The sequence below is a fragment of the Castor canadensis genome, chromosome 10 (assembly GCF_047511655.1).
Source record: "Castor canadensis chromosome 10, mCasCan1.hap1v2, whole genome shotgun sequence".
NCBI classification, from domain to species: Eukaryota; Metazoa; Chordata; class Mammalia; order Rodentia; family Castoridae; genus Castor; species Castor canadensis.
This window is the reverse complement of record NC_133395.1, coordinates 137463726-137486868: the sequence shown is the minus strand read 5'-3', so window position 1 is coordinate 137486868 and position 23143 is coordinate 137463726.

Here is a 23143-nt window from a genome sequence, read left to right as displayed (position 1 = left end):
TGTAATATGTTTGTGGATATTATGTCCCTGGAATCAAAGAAACATATCAAACTAAAGGAATAAGCAAGGTGGTAACATATGTCACGAAAAACAGACCTTGTGTTGGGAAAGCCAATCACCAAATGAAACTGGATTCATTTGATCTGATTATACTATCCCAGGACATAAAGGGTTATTGTTTTTGAAATGGAAAATAATGAAATTAATTTGAATTTTTGCTAATACTGAAATGAACTTATGATATGCAGTAAATATACTGAGTACCAGAACTATATTTCCAGGGTCTACTTTAACCATGTTAATAAAATGCACTATTAACATTTCTGGAACTTTTTAAGAAATCTCAAGCAATAGCACACTCAAATCATTTTCATTCACTGAACACAAAAACTTGTACTGTGTCTTTTTCCAAAACCAGTGTACTATTTAAACCCTAGCAAGTCTCTGTAATTTCATGTGCTGTATATGTATATGCATTTATCTCTTTTGGACTTTGATTTCATAAAGATCTGCATTAAAAGTCATAACCTGATGTGCAAAGAACATACAGCCAAAGCTCTATATAGGAAGAGGAGAAGATTACTTATATTTGGGATCAGTGCTTCCTGAAATTCATCCTAGTGCAACATCTTCATGAAACTCACTTCCTCAGATTCTGTAATTTTATAGTTTGATTCAATGGTACAGAGCCACCTAGAAATACAACCAGAGTTGATACAATTTAAGAGAGAAATCTTAGCATAAAACAGTTTCAGAATTACATATTATTCCCAATAGTTTTAGTACTTCCCTGCATTTAGAAATAGTTAAATAAACTACAGTAGAACTCTATAAAGGAGCAGCATATAAAAATAGTGTTTGCAAAATATTTTTAATATTAGAATAAATGTATATAATAACACTAAAGGACAAAATAGGAAGAAAACCTGCACCTATAAAATCTAAAATTTGTAAAACTATACAGAGATAAAAGAGTCAACTGATATATATAAAAGTATAAATATTTTTATACTTCATTGAGGGCCTTTGATTATACACATCAGAAACCAGTTTTCTTTAAAATGCAAATGAGTATTTTAAAGAGAAGTGGGTATTTCATTGAATCTAAGGAAAGACAGAAATACAGTCTTTGTCAAAAAAATATGTAGAAAGAATTATGGATAAGTTTTCTAAGGATTGTCTTAAAAATATTTTTTCCAATGACTTTCTATTTTTAAGCTTCATTTTCCTTTAGGATAAGTCTGGGTGAATTTGTGTGGTCAAGTACACACTTCTTAGCCAGAGAAGAGCAAGTGATTTAATTGACAGCCCCAATAAGAAAGCAAGGAATGAGAAACAGGGCTATAACTCAGTGACACAGTGCTTGCCTATCATGTGAGGTACTGAGTCCACAGCACATAAAAAACAGGAAGAAGGTGAGGGGAGAGGAGGGGAGGAGAGGGGAGCAGAGGAGAGGAGAAAAAAGATCTTCTTGCAAACATACTAATAACATAATATTAAACCTCCTGACAAGCATGAAATTGGTATTTGCTAGAAGCAGCAGCCTTATCTATGGACTATTTTTAGCCAGATGTAGGGAGTCTGTCTAGAATTGCATAAACACAGAACACCTTACATGTGGAGCTGCCAGACATACCGCCTGGCTCTAGGCTGGAATACCTGCCTGCACTAAGAGAAAATGACATAATATACAAAGAAATGGATAAATGAATTTACTTACAGTTTTGGCCAAAATTGGGGGGGGGAGAAATTCTCAATCTGTCTATTCCTTGCTTATTTTCTATAGCACTATTGCTATTTTCTATAGCACTGTCACAGTTTATAGAAAAAAATGGAACAAAAGCCAGGAAATACACATATGAAGATAGTGTTTCTCCTGGAAAGTGACTCTTTCTTACAGCCTCAGGGCTCCTATAGGTGCCCTTTATTCTCAGCATGGACTTTCCTGGAGGAATCCTCATTCCTAGGATTTGTGGAACATGGCTCCCTAGAAAATGTTCAGTAAAACTATACAACCATGTGAGAATATAATTGAAATGGTCCATGCTCAAAAAAGTTACCTTTTGTGTAAATGATATGGCCCATATACTAGCTGCTGATCTCAGTGAGAGTACATCCTAGACTCCAAGAAAGGATTGGAAGCTATGTGGATGGTCTTTGATTTTTCTCTTTCTGTATGTGCCCCATGATTAATTATATTTTGAATTGCCAATAAAATGATGTTATGTAAGATCTTAATCTGTGTGCATACGCTAGGAATTTGGATTCTTGGTGCAGAATTATACACAAAGTCCTGTTTTCATCATTTTTCTCCAAATCCATCCTTCATATCACTGCCCACCAGCCACATCAAAAACAACCTGGAGGTACACTGGAATTTCTCCCTTGTCTACTAGCCAATTTCACAAGACTGAATTCCACTATCAGTTCTCCAAGAAGTCCTCCAAGGAAAACAGGTCATTCTTCACAGAACCCCAAATCTTGACTAACTTCTTTCTTGGCCCTCTATCACTTTGCTGCATTAAAAGTTCTACTTTGCACTTCAGAATCTGGCTCTGTATTTATATAAGTAAACAAACCTGCTTTTATTATCAAATAAAATGTACAGATATTTACCCATCCCAGGACCTCTCCTACCACCAACCTCATTCCAGCCCAAAGCCTTAGTTCAAACACTTTGACAATGTCATTATTTGTAATTTCTTGAAATTTTAATATTCTATTAAAATGGCATATTTTTGTAGGTCCTCCCACTAAGGAAGGCAGAGCTGTATCTTGCTGATCTCTGAATCCCAGTGCTCAGCACACAGAAGGGATTGTGTTAAGTGTGAAACAAAGGAAGTGCCAGGGGAGACTGTTCTCTTGAACTTGATCCAGAAGTCTAGTCAGGCTAAAAGGATGGCATGTAACTTGGATTCTATCAAACCTGGTTAAGAGCCAGCCCTGCAATTGCACAGAACTAAACAGTCAAATGAACAACTGAGCAAATTCCTCCAAGATTATAGAACATTACAGTCAAATGTCATGCCTGCTGTGTGTTAAGACCACAAAAGCTTTCCAGCAGAGAAAACAGCATTACTGAGTGTTAAACCGAGGTGGAATTTATGAACTGAGACCTTGATCCTGTACACTCTCTTAGGAAAAATAAGCATCCCTTTTGAACACCTTCTCTTTGTGATTTGAAAAGGATTCAGTTGTTGTGGACCAATTCTCAGGCTGCAGGATCAGAGAAAACACACTGAGGTATGTTCAATTCATGCAAGATTCCAAATCATATTGAAAATACAAAGCACCAAGTAGGAAAACCCTGCCTCAGACCTTTGATATTTCAGTGCTGTCACTTCTGTTAGCAATTACAAAATTCCCCAGAAGACCTGCTTATAAAGCTGAATGGCTCTGGAAGTCTTGTTCTCGGGTGATGATACAGTAGTTTCAGTCAACTGGAATCCTAGGGGACTCTCAAGTTTACAGCTGTTATCCGCTGACTATGGTGCCCAGATTGCAAAATCTGGTTTTGTTCACTACCAGTTTCCCAGTACCTACCACAGCACCTGACATACACAAAAAGCACTCAGTACATTTATTGAAATACAGAATAGATAAATGATCAGCTAGATACAGCCATTCATAAAATGTTCTCTAGATATCTGGGTTAGAAGAAAACCTTTGTTGGATGAAACAAAGTGATACAAAACAAGTATTTAATAGATAAATAAGTCTGCAAGAGTTTTGAAAATGTTTGGTTTTTTGATTGGGTACTAATAGCAAAGGAGTGATTAATGAGCAGTGATGGGGTGAGGGAAAAGGGGGCAACCAGAATATGAGGTGAATCAAATTCAAACTGGAGAAATTCAAGCACATAATCTGCTAGAAAGTTTTGTGTACAATTAATAAACTCCCAGAAGAAACACGCACAGGATACGTTTGTTGCTATCATCTGCAGTTTAGTCAAATTTGAACATTAGCTTTATGCATAAACAGGCATCTTATTGTAGCTAACAGTGGGTTAGGGCCATTACAGTAGATAAGCAAGCTTCAAATATTCACAACACATACTTGGAAAAAACATATTAGTTACTTTCCTAGCAGGAAAAAGCCAAGAATGCAGCCAGGAAATACCATTAACTCTTTTAGACTAAAGTCAACTGAACTGAGGTCAGACACTTGAAGAAGGCATTGACAAGAAGGAATAAATACACGCCCTCACCCCTTCAGAGTTACAGGCTTTTTCAAGTGTTAGAAGTCTAGACTCCTTCCAGCTTCCGTTCCCTGTAACATGAGAGTACACATTTTGTAGGAGTGCCTTTACAGGGTTCAAAGAGAAAAATCAAAGCTAATTCCTAGATACTAAGAAATAGATTATTATGATCAAAAGAAGAAGAAAAAGTACTTTTTCCTCAGTCAAACCCCACCCTTGTAGTGTTTGCATAATGCTTATGCTGGAGGTTTGCTAACATCAGGCTTTAACAGCTGTCTAACCCCAAACACCCTACATTAGCCAGCAGCTGCAACCTAAATGACAAGAACTCAGAGCAGCTGTCATCCTGTTCACCTCTCATTAAGTTCCATTGCTTCTCCTTGACATGAGCCCACCTTGCCTTGCCACAAATCCTCCGTTCTGCCTGTTCCCAGACCTGTTTCTTTGCCAGCCCCACCCCTCAGGTCTCCCCCCTTACCACACATCCCCTTCAGCTAACTCCCCGACACCACACCTTGACACCCTGGCCTCAGAGAGTCACTCTCCTCCTGCCCCCAACACTTGTTTCTCCTCCCTCAGTTTTCAGCACAATTATATTTGCCACTTCCTATCAGTTAGGAACACTTGCCTCCTACTTGTCTTCTTGCTAATCTGAGCAGTCCATTTTGATTGCTTTTCTTCTCCCCTCTTGGGGTAAAGAGTGGGAGGGTTATTCAATGTCTTACTCAGTTTTTGATTGCTATAATTTAAAACAAAAACCTGAGATTGGGTAATTTACAAAGAGAAGTTTATTTGGCTCACAGTTCTGGAGGCTGGCAAAGCCAAGACTGAAAGGCAACATGGGATGACAGCTTCCTGCTACACCATAACATGGTTTAAGAGCAAGAAGACACATTCAGAAGAGATAAGACAAAATTTATGACAACTTGCTCTCTCAGTAACTAACCCAGTCCCATGAGAAGTAACCCACACCTGCAAGAAAGGCAGTAAGTAGTCTCAAGGATCTAACTCTCCCACTGCCACAATGGCAATCAAATTTCAACATGAGTTCCAGAGGGGACAAACCATCTTCAAACCATAGCACTCAGTGCACTGAAATAATGTGGAAATTCCAGTGAAATTCCAATTGAACTGGAATCCAATTCAATGAAAATTCCAAATCCTAGAACAAATGCCACCCTAAAGCCAATCTAATCATTCTTTTCTGAAGACTGCTGTAGTTAGAGTCCAGTTACTTCTAAGTCTGTAATCATATTTTTAAAATGATGCCAGACTAGCGAGTGTGTCAACTTATAATGAATGCCTAAAATGCACAAGACACAATCTATACCACAAAACAAGATAAAAGATAGAAATGACACTCCAATTCTATGAGTTCATTAATATGGCAATATAGGAGATAATTACCACGAAGAGTTTAATTTAGCATAAAGCCTAAAGAATGAAAGAAATCAGTATTAGTTATTATTATTATTTTAATTATTTCAGTGCTATAGGAAAGGGAAGGTGAGAAGATGGCCCACTACAAAGACTATGGGCTGGAAACAGGAAAGCTGAGAGATACATTGGCCTGGAAATAAGACTTTAAAGTTCGTAACAAAGCTAGGGTAAATGTTAGTGTGTTGGGCCTGGCTAGGGAGGGGAGTTTGCAGTGGGGAAATAATTGGTATCTTCATTTGTTATGGTTGCTATAACAAAGTATCACAAACTGAATGACTTAAGCAACAGAAACGTATTGTCTCACAGTTCTCAAGGCTGCAAGTCTGAAATAAAGAGGGAAGCAGGGCTTGTCTCTTGGGAATTATTGTTTGCAGGCCCTTCTCTTTGGCTCATCAGTGGCCATCTTCTCCCTAGGTCTCTTCACATCATCTTCGCTCTATCATGTCTTTGTGTCCAAATTTCCTCTATTGATAAGACAGCAGTCATATTCAATTAAGAGACCACCCTACTCTAGTGCTACCTCTTTTTAACTTAGTACATCTGCAATGACCCTTTTACTAAATAAGGTCCATTATGAAATATTAGAAGTTAGGACTTCAATATAGAAATTTGGGGAAGGCACAATTCAAGCCATAAGAGGTGGCATGGTACAGCAAAATGCTTGAAAACAGACAGCCTCAGATGCTAAGTAAGTTCAAAACACACATAAAAATGTGTCTAATGTTAGCACCTATACTTTTTTAAACCAAGAAATACTGAAATATTATGCAAGTCTTGGTACACATATTAGAGTGAAATTTTACACAAATCTTGAAAGTGTGTTTGAATATTTAATGATTCTGGAAATGGTCATTAAATATTGGTAACTTAAAGAATCAAGTGTATTTATTGGATTATATGAATTGATTGTAACAAATTTTATGTTAAATAGACCAATATATTAACTATATTATGTGTAAGAAATGGAATGAGAAGAATTTCTTAATAACTCTTTTAGCCTTTTCCAAGTGTTCTACAAGTAGTTTACCTGAAATTATTTTTTAAAGAGATTTTTAAATATTTCTTTAAAAGAATACTTCTATCATTAGGGCTGGGCTGTAGCTCAGTGTTAGAGCATTTGCTAAACATGCACAAGGGCCCTGGGTTCACTCCCCAAAACCAAAAAAGAAAAGACCAAACCAAAAAAAAAAAAAAAAAAGGGAACACTTCTACCATTAAATATTTCATGGTTTCAGTTTAATCAGGTATCTTCATACAAACATTTTATACTTTATAAAATTCTGTGAAGTGGATGCTTATTTTGGTAGATGTCAATTTATTTTACTGATTTTTTAGACTAAAAATAATGACAGCTGCACTTTGTTTTCCCTTGTTCCATTACCTAGGAGTCATATTACCACTATAATTGTAATGCTACTATCTTATCTGATAAAAGCAGAATTAGCCATTAATTGATCTATTTTTCAATTAACACTGTAGCACTTGTGTTTTCTTGTGACACACCCAGTGCTGGACTATTCTGGACACAAAATGAAATATCAAAGCCAGGCACTGGTGGCTCCTGTCTATAACCTTAGCTACTTGGAAGGCTGAGATCAGGAGGACCATGGTTGGAGGCCAGCCTGGACAAAAAGCTTGCCAGACCCCATCTTCACAAAAGAAAATGGCCATGGTGTTGCCTGTCCTCCCAGCTGCTGCAGGAAGCACAAGCTTGGAGGATTGGGTCAGCATGGGCAAAAAGTGAGACCCTATCTCAAGAATAACCTGAGCAAAAAGGGCTGGAGGCACAGCTTAAGTGGTAGACAACCTGCCTAGCAAGCACAAAGTCCTAAGTTTGAACCCCAATATTACCAAAAAGAAAACAGGAAAATAGATGTCAGAAAGTCTTAGTATGAAAGAGGATACAAAAATATTTAATGAAAACTTAAAGGTGAATTTGTTTTGGCAGAACTTGTGCACATAGATTTTGGTTTGTCTTAGCCTAGTCTGCCTTTTTTTCTTTTATTGATGAAAGCTGTCTACTGTGTGTTTAGGCTTCCATCTATGATATGCTAGAAGTGTGTTAAGTCCGGGCTATAAATTATTGGCATTTCCACTCTGTTTTAGTTTGACAACTTGAGTGGAATAAATAGTTAAAATGGTCTGTTGGTTTTTTGTAGATGGAGGTAATAATTTCACACGGACTAAAGGTAATGGTGATATGGAGAAAAATTATCCTTTTTTTGTGACTGTTCTATTGGGATAGATGGGTAGGGTTTGGGCCTTAATAGAACTCATGTATTTCTCTCTACTGCCTGCCCAGATGAAGATACTATCATAAACAGATGAACTATGAGTCAACACAAGACTTCAGAACACTGGAGGTTGTTGTGTTTCAAAAAAAGCTCAGGATGAACATGTCTCCTGTACATAGGGATGTTTTTCTAGTAATTATTGCCACATCAGTCAGAAAAATAGATTCAACTTACTTCTAAAAATAAATTTAAAAATTTTGAAACCTATAAACTTATTTGTTGAATGCTTCATTGGTTATCTCAGGAAAGGGGAAAAACATGCCTCCTGTTGATGATTTAATCATGGCATAAACCTTTGGTTTTCAAACCATGTGAAGATTCCCTCATTCTTTCAAAGAACAACTTGAATAGTGTCTGAATCAACTATAGAAGCCTAAGAAGTATCACTATTCTGAGTGACCAGTCCCTGAGCTGTGGCCTAAACACCCACAAGACAGAAGCAGAATATACTAGTTTGATATTTCATTACAGTGATTCTCAACTGGGGGTGATTTTGCCTCAAAAGGAACATTTGGCAATTTCTGGAGACATTTTGGTTGTCACACCGCAGTCTGCTACTAGCATCTAGAAAACAAAGACCAGGGATGCATCTAAACATCCTGCAATGTACAAGCGAGTCTACTGTATGAAAGAATCATCCTGCTCAAAGTGGTGAGGTTGAGAAATCCTGACCTAACCACTTATTTATATGAGACAGGTGATTTTTTTTCCCAAATAATCAACTGTTACTTTAACTAATTCATCATCTAGATAGTTAGCTGAGTAGTAAATGTTTTGCCTGAAAATTGTGTCTCCTATTCACAAGAGTTGGAAAGATAAGTTCTACTTTAATGATTTTCAATCATCACATAACGACTCATTTTAAGACCTATTAAATTTTGAATTAAGACGTGTTAAAGGTCAAGTCAGAAAACTATAAATGGCATTTTAAAAGATGAAGAAGAGAGAAGTTAAGGTGCATAGTGGAACTGAGAGCTTCTTTGGTGGTGGAGGTGGTGTTAAAGTATGCCACGTGTAACCATTCATGCCACCTGGCGACACTATAGATGAGTATGAGCACAGAGCTGCCCGTCTACAACACACAGGGCAATGCCTAGAAAATGCCTCTGTTGTCCTGTTTGTATGCAGATACCTGTGATGACTGAGAACTGTCTTTAGAAATTCCTTGCTTTAGCAATTCATGCTGCCAAAACAATTAGGATGCCCCACACCAGAAGGCTTTAGAGGTGTTTTTTGAATGTTAATCTTTCTGGAGGGTTTTCTGCATGTGCCAGATTAGATAATGTGGTAAATGGATTTGAAAAGACAGAGTGAATCCGAAACTCATTTGCATTAATGCTTTCCTATTTCCTAGGAATATTTCCCTGGCTAATTGTTAGATAGCCATGGTAAGCAAGTTATCAACTAATTGCTGAAAAATGCAGTGTGTGTATTTCTCTGGCCTTTAATTGGCTACAAGTTTTCTTTCTCATTAAGTGCTAATTTAATTGTTCAAATAAACAAGGCCATTAGAGCACTAGTCAGTTTTTTGTAAGAATTGTTTAATGAAATACAAATTTTACTTATAATTATGATCAATTTTTATTTAATGAATAGACCTCAGAGTTTCCGTTCTTTTTAACTATGGAAGTTGAATAGTCTGTTTCCAAGAAGGTAAAATATCTAAGGCAGAGTGAACTTTTTAAGTTTCCTTATTCTACTTACATGCATATTTTTATATAATTTTTAGTCTTTTTCATTTTTTTGTATTAGGGTTCAACTCAGGGCCTCATGTTTGTTAGGCAGGTGCTCTACCACTTGCGCTACACCCTCAGCACTTTTTGCTTTAGTTACTTTCGTGATAGGGCCTAGCAAATGCCAGTCTGGGCCACAATCGTATTTATGCCTCTCCTGTACCTGGGATGACAGGCCCATGCCATGCTGCCCAGATATTGGTTGAGATGCGGTCTTGTGAACTTTTTGCCTGGGCTGGCCTTGAATCATGATCCTCAAATTCTCTGCTTCCTGAGTACCTCGGATTATAAGAATGAGCACCACACTCAGCATTAATTTTTAGTCTTATTCAGAAAGTGAGTGAATATCTAAAATAGCCATTTGTCTTTAAACTCTAATTTAGAGTTCTAATTTCTAATTAGAAATTAGAACTCTAATTTCTAATTCTAAATTCTAATTTAGAATTTGTCTTTAAACTCTAATTTATTTGTTTGGTAGAAACCTTGAAAATATAATATATCCCCCTACTTTTGGAAGTGGGAAATTCCCCCCAAACTTAATGTTCTTCATTATTTTTACTCATTGTGCTAAACAGCATCATTTGGGTGTTTCTCAAGGTCACCATGATTCAGAAGGGATTTATTCTTTTGTGTGTGTCCACATATTTACTTTCAAGAACTTACTTTAAAATTTTTCATTAAATTTTTAACATCCACCTGCATTGTTTCTAACATGTCCCCCACCCCCATCAATAAAGAGTCCCTCTATACAACAGATTATTATCTGCTGAGTTAAAAGGAAAACTGAAACTCTCATGTTATACAGTAGGACACTGTAATATTGACATGGCCTTTTGAAAAATATGTTGATTTCTTTGTTCCACTAGCAAGAGAATTAACCTTAAAAATTAAAATAAGAAGAAACTCTTTCCTTCAAGGCAGCAAATAAAAAGTTCAAATAACATCAGAAATGCTTGCTACTGTATCTAAATTAACACATTCAGTGACAAACCTGAATCACCTCAATAATATAAGCCAGAAAATTTTGATGATGTAACATACTAAGATAATAACTTTGGAATCCCATAAAGTTTTGTTATATTCACTTTAACTTCCCTGTAGGAATACATAAAGTCAAGGTACCCAAAGCATCAATATAGTGGCTTGATTCACTTTGGAGTAAACCAACTCAAGATACTCTAAGAGTAAAAATGAAAATAATAGTCTCAAAAGAAACATGAATCTATTGGGAAGCTAGACAAAAAAACCCCAAAAAACAAAAAACTGGTCCAAGAAATAAGAATGACTTAGAACATAGAGCACAGTAGTTAGTTTGAAAATATGTTCTGAAAATCTGTGTGGGGAAGATAAAATAAATAAGTCACCCTCAGATTTTCTAATACATGGTAGGAACATGCAAAAAGATGAACTGTAAAAATCATACTGTATGAGTACCACATGTGTATGAAGGCAGGGATGCTGAAAATACGGTGGCTAATGGTGTTATGATAGGGAAAATTTTAAGTAACTAACCAAATATTCTTAGAAAGTTAGGAAGAACACAATAAAACACTAACAGTAAATTTAACAAAAAAGTGCATGACCTATAAGACCAACATAAAAGAAGAACAGGAAGGCATAGAAGAAATGCATAGGGATGAAACTGACAGAACTGACTTCATAAAAATTGTAAAACACCCATAAAAACACATGAAACAATAGACATACGATAAACAGAAAAATATATTCAATATATGTGGCATATGATGAATAGTTAGCCTATTCAGTGTTTCTTAAACTTTTCAGTGTCAGAATTCCTTTTCTACTTTAAGAAATCATCATCAAACTCTGAAACAACCTTTGTTCATGTGGATTAAAAATTTATTATTTTAAAAGTAATATTTTTAAACTTATTTTCAATTTGCTTTAAAATAACAATAAACATTATTAACACAAATAACATAGGTGTTAGAAATTATTTTTCCAAAGACAAAATGTAATAATGAAAAGAATATTATTGTTTTGCCTTTTTGGTAATCTTTGTAATGTTTGGCTTCATAGCAGACTGTTGGATTCTTATATCTGCTTCTGCATTCAGTCTAATTTACTATCCCACACCATGTGACCTTGGTCTACAACTGTGATGAATAAAGATGAGGACAACAACAAAGAAACTACAGGAATACTGGCCTTGGCATCACAAAGGACTAGAACCAATGCCAGCAAATACTCAGAGTACCTTTATTATTGCAGCATGGTGTTGCCTATGGTGACTAAGATGTAACCTGACATTTACTATGCAAGCAGAACCCATATTTACTCTTGTAGTAACGAGGTGATGAAGCTTGAGAGAAGCCCAAATAAACTTGAATAAAAAGAATGCTCCAAGCAGGAATGACGGCCTAGAAAACAGGTCATTCTTCATGACAAGGCCATAACCCCCTTACTGTTCACTTAAATACAATTATTCAGGCTCTCTCTAGATGAGTGACTACTAATCATTTAGTTTGGGGATCAGGAAAACTTTGATCTTTAATTACAACTATCAGATTGAATATTCCCTATATTTTAAACAAAACAATAATGGCAACATTGAATATTCTAACTTATTAATGGGATTTATCAAAAATAAGAATAAGACCTCTTCATCCCACTCCATGTGAACTGATAAAAGCCTTAGAACAAGTTCAATGGTTCCCATTCGGTTCCAGTCCATCAGTCTGTCTAACTCTATAACATAGCACACTAAATTTTTTATTGTGCATTGCTAAGGGAAATAACCCCACCACTAGAAGACCCACAGCATTGAATTATTCATAAGCTTTTTATTTTAATAACTATTACAGCTCTGGGTGCCTCTAGGACTGGGGTACTACATTAGCAATTTTGATAGTTTTTCTGTACCACAGCTGTGTGGGATAAAATGTGTACTTAAATAGAGTCAATCGGTATTAATGCCAAACCAAGTTCATAGCTCCTGGTAAAGAAAGAATCTTGATAGAGTCAAATCCAAATATTATGATAAACTAGTATTTATGATAATACCATAGGAGCTCAGTTTGTTTCAGTTTTGTCATATGTCCTTGGGTAAATGTGAAATCTTAACATACTTTACAAATTGGGCATTTAGGAGATCCAAAATAAAAGAAGAGAACAATTTATCCTTAACTTATTTGTTATTTAGAGTAGGTTTCCCTAAATTCTCATTTTCAGAAGTATCTTAGAACCAGAAAGCATCTAAGTGAAATTCATCCATAAAGCAAGTTAGTGTCCTCAAAAAAGTATCTAGTTTTATGTTGACATAATTCTATTCATATTTTCTTTTCATCACACATTCCTCTCTGTATGAAGGTGATTTGCAGCAAGTGTGTTTATGTCATTGACCATGGGTGAGTAATTCATACTGCAAATTGATCTCTGTTGCTGAAAACCTTCCTATCAGCATCATTTGTGTTGCTGTATCCTCAGAATTGGTACAATCAAGGAACCCCTGGTTATGGTTGGAACATTGTTAAGTGCTGATTAACTGAACTCACTTGGGATTTGATTATTCTCAACATAAAATATGTGTGATTTTCATCAATAAGAGTATGAACCAAGTCAAGCTCTCTCACTATGAAGTAATACTGACCATGCTCTGTTTGTTATTATAATACCTATTTGTTTGGACTGTTCCAAATAGTGGATTCTGCAGATGAAATTGTCCAAATCACAAGATCTGTCTTAAAGAAAGGCAGAAAAATATGTCTACTTTTACACTGGAGATTTATGCAAAGTACACAGGTATGAATTTCACAATCACATGAAATGATCCTTCCTGTTCAAGTATACAACCAGGAAGGTGTTTACTGTAGTCTAGCCTTATCTGTGTGTTCAATGAATAACTTTATCCTAGTTTACCTTTCATTGGAGACCCCTCTATTAATATTTACCTGCTTGGGAAGTATGAGAGGGCAGAAATGAAAATTGGTGCAACATGAACTTACTCAGAGAACACAAGGATGATTACAATTTTTCAGGGTCCTTCTGGGACAAAGAAAAACATTTAGTCACTAAAATGTCATATCATTATGTAAATTACCATACAGGTAACATTTCACAACAATGATAATAATGAGAATTAACTCTTACTGAGCACTTTATATGCTAAAAACTATCTTCCATCTCATTTAATCTTCATAGCAATCTATGAACTAGATATGATTATTATCCCTCATTCTTCTGACAGAAAAACCAAGATTCAGGAGAGAAAACCAGACAATATAAAGAAAGGTCTTCAGCCTCCACCTTGGTCTCCAGATCACTCACACTTGGGGGAATCTAAGCCACCATGTCCAATTACTTGAAGGTCATCTTGCTGAGGGACAAGAGGGAGAGATGATAGAGCAAAGGCTGAAAGACTACACAAAGAGAGAAACATGCCTCCAGCAATTCAAGTCACCCATCTGAGCCAGGGGTAAGGTGTTCCACAGGAGCCCAGTACAAATTTCAGATCTGTTAACAAGCTAATTGATTGTTGTTTGTATTAAGCCACTAAGTTTTAAAGTGATTTATTACACAGCAATAGAGAATGAGAACAGTCACTCCAAAATTCAGGCTCTTTCCCAGGATACCTCTCTATCTCCCTTGTCCTCAAATTGTAAAGGTCTTCAACATGTTTGTTCCACCCCAACTCTTACACTCACAAGTATATACACTCAGGCAAATGGAGGTGAAAAGTGACTAAGCACCAAAGCCTAATTCCAGTCATAAAGAGGTAAAAGTAACAAAAAAAGAAAACAAATCTAGAAAAGAAAAAAAAAACTCTACTTTTTAAAGGATATTTGTTCCCAATAACATCTTAGCTATGTTTGTATTACCCATCAGAATTTTATTTTAAAAATAGTGTTTTCTTTTGAATAAAAAATTCAGTTTCTGCTAGAAGTTAACTGAAAGTTTTTTTCATTTGTTTTATGTACTAAAAGATTAAGTGGGAGGCCATTTGACAGAGGTAGCTTCAGTGTGCTGGGTTCTGGATGCACGCAAATAGGAATCCAACTCAATTACATTCTAGGCTAATCATAAATTACTAACTCTGAACTAGAAGCTTTCCACTACTTACTTTAACCAAACAGAAACCATCAACTAAACTTTAACTAGAGCCTTTCCACTGAAATGATTCAAAGAAGGCTACCGTTTCACTTGAATCAACGAAACGTTTTCTTTGCCTTGTTCCTAAATTCACCATATAAACCCATCTCCAACCCAGAGCTGCCCAGTTTATGAATTGCTGAATGCTAGAAATACTTAATATGTTAATGTGCCTTGGTTTATTTTCAACATGCCTATGTTTATATATATATTCAAAAAATATATTTATATATATTATATATATAATATATTCACACATATGAATACATTAAAAAAAACTTGCTTGTACCACAAGTAATCAACACAGGTGATGGGGTTATATACATAAAAGACTTTCTTCATTGGGACAGATTTCTAATATTGTAAACTCTAACTTACTGGTGAAATAGAACAGAAGTCACATTAATGCCACAAACATCCTGGATGGTTAGTTACAAAATGAGACAAAATTGGGATGAAATTCTAATCAGGACTTCTGAGAGTCATTATCCCGGAGGGAAATGGAGACTTTGCTCACAGGAGCAGTGCCTCCAGAACTTACATCACACTGCACTCTGAATTGCCAGGCCCCTGAGTATTTACTAGTTTGCACTCAATTCACTGGAAACTCACTTTGGCAATAGCTTTGGTGCTTGCTTTTTGTTGTGTTTGAGAAGTTGCTGGGCTGCTAGGTGAAAAACTTTCCTCCTTGTGAATCCTGTTGGCTACCATTCTCCTGAGCTGCAGTGTGATAGATTTGGCCTCCAGTGTTTACCTTAATAAATGAGTTATTTGAAGCTGGTTAGTCCCCTGACCCTGTTACTAATGCCTTCACATAACCAATCTTAAGGTCAAACTTGGGACCCAGAATAATTATAAGTAAAACACAGAAGAGAGACTCAGTTTACAAAGCTTTAAACATCTGCTGGTCAGCTTAAAATGTCACTAGTCATTTTTCTTAACATGCAATTTAATTAATGGACAAAAAAAGAAGAAATAAATCATTTTCTATCCCTGAAACTTAAGCTGAGACTAATAAAACAATCACCTACATAATTAGCAAAACTCAAAAGTCCCAGATTTTTTGGAATGATTTTATATATCTGCTTTTATGTCCCATATCTACTAAAATATATTCTTACAAGTCATATCAAACATGCCAAGTTTTGTTTCAGAAAACAGTCACATGCATACATAATATATAAACATAACATGACATTTTCATTATAAAAAGACAGATATTTAGTAATTCATAAACAAAGCATTAAACATAAAGTAATAAATATCTTCACTGAAAATATGTATAGAATGACTACATAAATTATATATATATATTGCATGTTTTAACAAATTGATATTACATTTTTCATCAACTCTGAAAATGAACTGACAATGCTTCCCTCAGCTCAAACTTTTATAAAATTTAAGCATGCAACCACCCGGGAATTGCCTGAGCAAGGCCAGAGCAGCTTTGTAAAACGTGGTAAGAAGAATAAGTAAGGGCCCATATGGGTTTCTATGCCAACAACATCCCCCACAACTGCCTTGGGTGGGAACTGATAAATGGTCAAATCTTTGATAAAGTGTCTTTATGTCACTCTTAACATCTCTTTCCTAAGGTAGAAGCCCTTCCCTTCCTTAGACTTATAAAAATAAAGGGGATACAAGTAGGGTAGTGCAGGGCTTCAAACAGGAAAATCACAGCCCATTATTCAAGCTACCTTTGATGAAGGTATCTAGGCCTATGAATGGTGAGAATAACACAGTGACCCACCCCCCAGATACTCATGGGTTCCTAGTTTAAGCCAGCAGTGTATTCTCAATACTTCCTGTTCTCCTCCTCTGGCCCAGGCTTAGGGACCAATTGAAAAACAGGGCAAATAAAGACAAGACTGTCATTGGGGCTCAAATTTATACTCCTGGTTATGGAAGGCTCAACATTAATATATTCCTAATTCTGAACAAATACAACCCTTCTTATTAAAAATGAAAAAAAAGAAAGAACTTGAATCAATTCATGGAATGGTATGGTAGTTTCCATGTTTATCCAAAGGGGAGGAAGAAACAATGAAGTATGTCATTTCAACATTGTTAATATGTAAGAACACAATTCCCTTAAGATAAGGCATCTTAGATAAATTTTTTGGTTTTCTAAAAAAATTCTCCTTGAAAACAGCCAAGTTGCCCCACTATTGATGAAGGGATTAAGAAAATGTGGTATTTAAACACAATGGAATTTCAATCGACCACAAGAAGAATGAAATTTTGTCATTTGCAGGTAAATGGATGGAACTGGAGAATATCATCTGAAGTGAAGTTATCCAGGCTCAGAAGGCCAAAAGCTGCATGTTCTCTCTCATATGTGAACTGTAGACCTAAAACAAATGCAGTAATATTATGGGACATGGGTCACACTAAGGGGAGGCTGTGCAAGGGAAGGAAAACAAAAACTTGAATGAGGTTGATGTGCTTACTGTACAGGAATGAATATAGAAATTTTAAACTGGCCAGGGCCACAATGGGAAGCAGATTAGGGATGAATGCAGAGGACTGGAAGAGGCAAATCAACTGGAGCTGTAATACACATATGCATAGAAACAACACAAGGAAACTCCCTGTGTAACTATCTTTATCTCAAACTAGCAAAACATCGTGTTTCTCATTTTATCTGTTTTCTTGTCTATAAAATCAGAGAACAGGAGGGCAGAACAGGTTCTGTCAGGGAAGGGAGAGGTGGCAGGGAAAGGGGTAGGAGGGGGAATATGGTGCAAACAATGTATACACATGTACTTAAATGCAAAAATGATTCCTGTTGAAACTGCTCCAGGAATCAGGGGAGGGGGAGGTGGGAGAGCATGAAGGGGGTGAATTCAAATATGATATGTTTGATACATCGTAAGAACCTTTGTAAATGCTACAATGTGCTCGCACCCAGTACAACAATAAAAAAAAAATCTTTAAAAAAGTCTCCTTAATAACACTTAACTGTGTTTAGATTTATTATTATTGGCATGGGTTTTGCTAGTGAGCTTCCAAGATGACATCCAAACCAATCAAATGTGAAAGGAGAAGTTGGTTTAAATGTCTGCATCATGGACTGATGAATTGGCAGCATCATCCTGTAAAGGGAAATAGAAGCAGAGATTTCAGTGTATGTCTTTGACCTTTATTTCTAAGGGCTTACTGTCAACTTTCATGCTAGCACACATGCTTTCTAGATCTTATTTAAATTGTCAATTTCTTTTTTTTCCGGTCCATTAAACTATCAACCTTGGATCTAGAAAGTCACTTAAAAAGCATCTCTGCAGTAAGAGAGTAAGAATGTACTTGTTGGATTTGAACGGTTTTCACGAGAAACCTGTCAGTCACAATGATGGACAGGAAGGGTATTTCTTCCAAATAAGTTTCTGCGTCACTTTCACCTCGTGCTTTCCATTTACTTCAACCCTCTGATGGCTGGCAGGGGCTTCAATTTCTTTAAGGGAATGACTGTGAGCTGTTTGCAAAGGTCTCTCTTTCCCATTCTCCATTACACCTAAAAACACTTTTTTTTTTCAAATTGTCAAAGTACATGGTCTATTAACTGAAAATATGAGCACTGATTTTTCTTCCCTGAGGTGCTTGGGAATGAAATCTAGTTTATATCTGAAGTTATGTTAACAGAGCTTGCTGCTGAATGACCCATGCTGTCTAAGCCAATGTCGGACATGTAATGAAGAAAACTGTACACTTTGTTTTTGAGTGCCTATGAGGTCATTTGGGTGAATTGACTCGTTCATGTTGTCCTCCTCTGTTGGACCAACTAACTCTGAGATGCCTCAAACCAATCAAATGTGAAAGAATGTAACACATGGATAAAGAAAAAAGAGAAGAGACATGCAACTTGAGAGTGGGAACACAACCTATAAGCAAAATCCTGAGAGATGATGAAAGGCAAGCTTAAAAATATCAAAGAACTGCCAAGTAGTAGAAGGAATGGTGTTCATGAGTTTCTCTCTTTTGAATCACAAAATGTTAGAAGGTGAAAGAGTCTTATATCTTATTTATTTATATTCACATTTTTAGAAGGGGAAAAAGGTACCAAACCCCATTCTGATTACTTCTACAGTATTATTTGACTCTTCCTTCTTTGGAAGGATAGTATAGGCAGCACATGGAAAGCATTTTTTAAAAATTCAGGAATTCAGACACAGACCAGTGAGCAATTTGAAGCACTGAAAACGTTCAGCAGGGATGTATCAGCAATAAGAAAATGACATTGTTCTACAAGATGAGCTAAAGAAACAGAAAAAGAAGAGCAGAGCAATTAAGGTTGAGTAAAAGAGAAAAAGCAACAAAACCAGATCTGGGCAATTAAAAAAAAAGTTATTGAAATGATGCTTGATAGATCATAGAATTCAAGAGAAATCTAAAGGACCAAGCCTTGGAAATACTATGATTAAAGGCAGTTCTGAAAATTGAGGTAACTGATGAGTATTCTCAAGGCCTGGCTAGTAGCAAGAATCAGGATTCAATCACTTTCTTTCTTTGAGTCACTCTTCAGGGATCAAACTCCCAAGAGACCTTGGTTTGCATGTTCACTATGTGGCCAGGAAAGGGAAAGCATCCTGGCTGATAGTCCCTACAAAACCTCAGCTGTTTCCTAATTATTTTTTTTAAAGATTAGAAATTCAGTTGACAAACAAAATGGCTATCCATATGAAGACCAGCAAGGGAGCTGCTGTTCTAACTCAGTCCTAAGAAAATGGGAAATTATTGAAGATAGAAACCAAGGCCAGGGTCACTGGCCAGCATATTCTCTATTGTCTACTTTTAAAATCAATTTTGATACACATAATGATAGGAACAGTCATCCTAGTACTCGTGGCAAAAAAGTGCTTTATTTGCTCTTAAAACTCCATGTCACATGAATGGATTACATTCACATGAAGAGTCAAGTGAAATATATCCAAGTCTTCCGGTCTGGTACTGTCAGCTGGGTAGATCCCTGCCATCCCTCTCTAGGCTTTTCATTGTTCCACTCAGCAGGGACACACACATATCCTGTCAACCTACTTATCAACCCAGAGACCATGATGGAAAAGAATGACCCATTTTACTTTTCCTTTTTTCCTTATTTTCTCCAGGTGGTAGGATGTGACACTAGTAGATGTCAGGTCCTGTAAGGAAATGAACATTTCCAATGGATAAATGATAAGGAGAAAATGCCTGAAACACCTTTTGCTCTCATTCATGAAAGAGTGAACATCCCTACAAAAGAGAAGAAACAAAGGTTCTCAAACACAACCAAAAACTTTTCTGCAGTCTTAGGACTGTATCTCTGAGACATTGGCTAACTTTTCACATTGCTCTATGTTTGTATGTCCCTTTGGAAAATGATCTCAAGTGCTGGAGGGAGCAAAAACTTTTTGTCTCACACTACTATAAGAGGGGGTTTCACACCAGTTTCCTTAGTATCTAGAAAGCTGCTTTTAAAAAATAGATAAGTAAGCAAGTATTTGTGCAAAAAATAGAATAGAGGAAAAAAGAACAAAGTTTAGGTAAAGCTTTTATTTTTTTTCTTCCAGAGAAAGAGAGACACCCTGTGGATTTCACAGAGAGTCTAACATTGCTCATTTTACTTTAATATTGTACAAAGGAAAATAGTATTGCTTAAGAAGCCAAAAACAAAATAAAGAACAAATACATAAAAAGAAGAAATTAAAATGGCCAACACTGATGAACAAAAATCTATAGTTTCCTGGGTCTGAACACCCAAAGTCTTCAGGGACAGTTTACTCTTAATGTGTAACAAAATGATGGAGAATGTAGGAAATTCTTCAGATTTATACAATCTGAAAGTAAAACATGGGATGGAAAAAGTCAGAGCTCTGGTTAGACCCATTTTCTACCTCTCCACATGTAAATATCACATCAAGATATTGAGATGTGGCAGAGACAAACCTGGAAGCAGAGCCAAGGGAAAGGATTTCCTGAGAAAGCAATTCAGATTCATCAGCTTGGTTGTATCCTGCCTAGGGGATTGCGTGACAGGCCCATTAGGAGACAAAACAAAGTAAATATACTTCCAATCATGTCCCAAGGAATGGGTATTTTGATTTGATTTGAATCAGCACTGGAGAGAATAGAACTTGGCTTGAATCTGATCTCATCTGACACAAACAAAAATGCAACCATAGAAAGCAATTTAGTCTGGAGCTCCCTCTAGTTGTGCCTGGGAAATAACTGGAGGAAGGGAGGGCAGCCAGAAGCCAGGAGAAGGAACTTAGGCAGGCAGAAAAGAGGAACAGATTGTCTTCAATGCTGAGCACAACTGAAAATGACCCATGTGCTTCCAGTGGAACCTGTTTTGGTATCTCATCTGCAACTACCAGAGGCACTGAATGCTTTGTGATTTAACTACTGCCCCAAAGACCTGCAAAGTAAGGCAAGTGTATATATGCCATGAGCCCCCTGCCACTACCTTCCAAGAGAAAGCATAGCTTGTCACACTGTGCTAGGCTATACAGAATCTTCCTTCATTCCTGCTTGAAAGACTTGCTATCTAGACCTAGAAAACATTTGTAAATATAAAGTGAAGCCAAATAACTCTCATGTTTATGAGACTACAAATATTCTTACACTTAGAGACAAATGCAACATCACAGAAGCTGCAGGGCCTGAAAAAACAGCCCAATGACTCCTACCATATACTAAAGACCAAAAACAAAGAGGATGAGAAAACTCACGTAGCTAGGCTAATGTCAGACCACAAAACAAACAAATAAAAAATAAATTAAAAAAAAAAGAGGCCTGGGCCACTAGCCTTCATCTAGTATGATTTCCCTTACAAAATATGTCCTACCATTCTGTGTTGAGACATTGAAGGAGATTTTCTAAGTTAAAAATAATATAAAACCTCTAGTTTTTTTAAGCTTTCTGCTACATGTGAAGAATTATACCAATTTTTTTTTAAAATTGACAGATATACTAACACTTACATAGCCAAAGAAATCTGCTTTTTAAGTGGTCATTCTAGAAAGTCATTTTAGAGTTCACTGCAGGATGGGAATATCACTCTAGACACTGACATCAAAGCCAGTATTTTCTTGTATACAAGAAAAACAGTCTCTTTAAAGTCATAGGTTGCATAGATTAGAGTACTATCAGGAAAAGAATGGAATACTGATGGATCAATTGGAAGGATTTTCAAGGGGGAAGATAGCTTAGAAAGGTGTATGCAAAGTAAAAGAAACAATCATAAGACAATGAGGTAGCCAGGGACTAAAGAATTTCCAAGAGCTGAAAATGGGAAGCCATTGGGTGACAGTACAAGGGAAGGAAATAATTGTTACTAAAATCCAGTGAGGATACATATTTGAAGATTTCTCACTTTTGGAGCTGCTATAGCTTAGAACGCTTACCTAATGACAAAGATGTCTGCTAAAGCAGTACATTCCCACCTTTCTCTCCTCCTCACCTCCCTTCTTCCATGAGTACTTCCCATTGGAAGCATCTGCCTAGGAAGCCTGGGTGGTCCCATCCCAGGAGCTCAAATCAAAGCAGAGATACTGTTAAAGGAACAAACAGCAGATAACCAAGACATATGTCATTTCTGATCTGAAATAACTTTATTTTCTACCTTCCCTTCCATCCTAAATTACTGCTTCTAAAAACTATACCCACCTCACTTTGCAGATAGTAAATGCCCAAAAGTTCAATGGATTTTTGAAAACATTCTTCAGAAGCTACACTTTACATTAACTAAGCAGATTTTTTGCTGACTGGTATTCCCAACTCCAAATGAATGATCCATTTTTCTAGTTCTAAATGCATTCATCCTAAGTAGTATACATAAAGTGCATATATTATAGCTAAGTGCTTAATAACTATTTTTTGTACTTTGTTTATTGTTGTGGGCTACTGCACTTGGAGTAAGTCGTTTCAGTGAAAATGGATAGACAAGATCAGCATGCATTGCCCTTCTCACATATGTAGCCATTGGCTTTGCAAAGTCATCCATATTGGTCTGTCATCCTAGTATTATCTTACTGCTAGTTTCTGCAATGCTGGAACAGCCTTTCCCAGTGCTGGCCATCACAGGTAAAGCATGCTTTTGCCATAACCAATATGTAATGGAATAAGTGGCAATGGAGTGCCATATCAGAATCCACCCAGGAGTCAGGGACTTGGTTTTCATTCTGGCTGAGTTTGACCTTAGGCCAGTCTCTGAATCGCTTATGTCTCAAACTTTTTTCTCAAAAACAAAGAGATTGAATGGGCCACCTGGCTCAGGACTGTAATCCCAGCTACTAGACAGGCACACAGAAGGAGTAGCTCAGTTTGAAGCCATTCAGAGACTTCATCTCAGCCAGTGGCTGGATATGGTGGTGTGGGACATATAGGTAGAA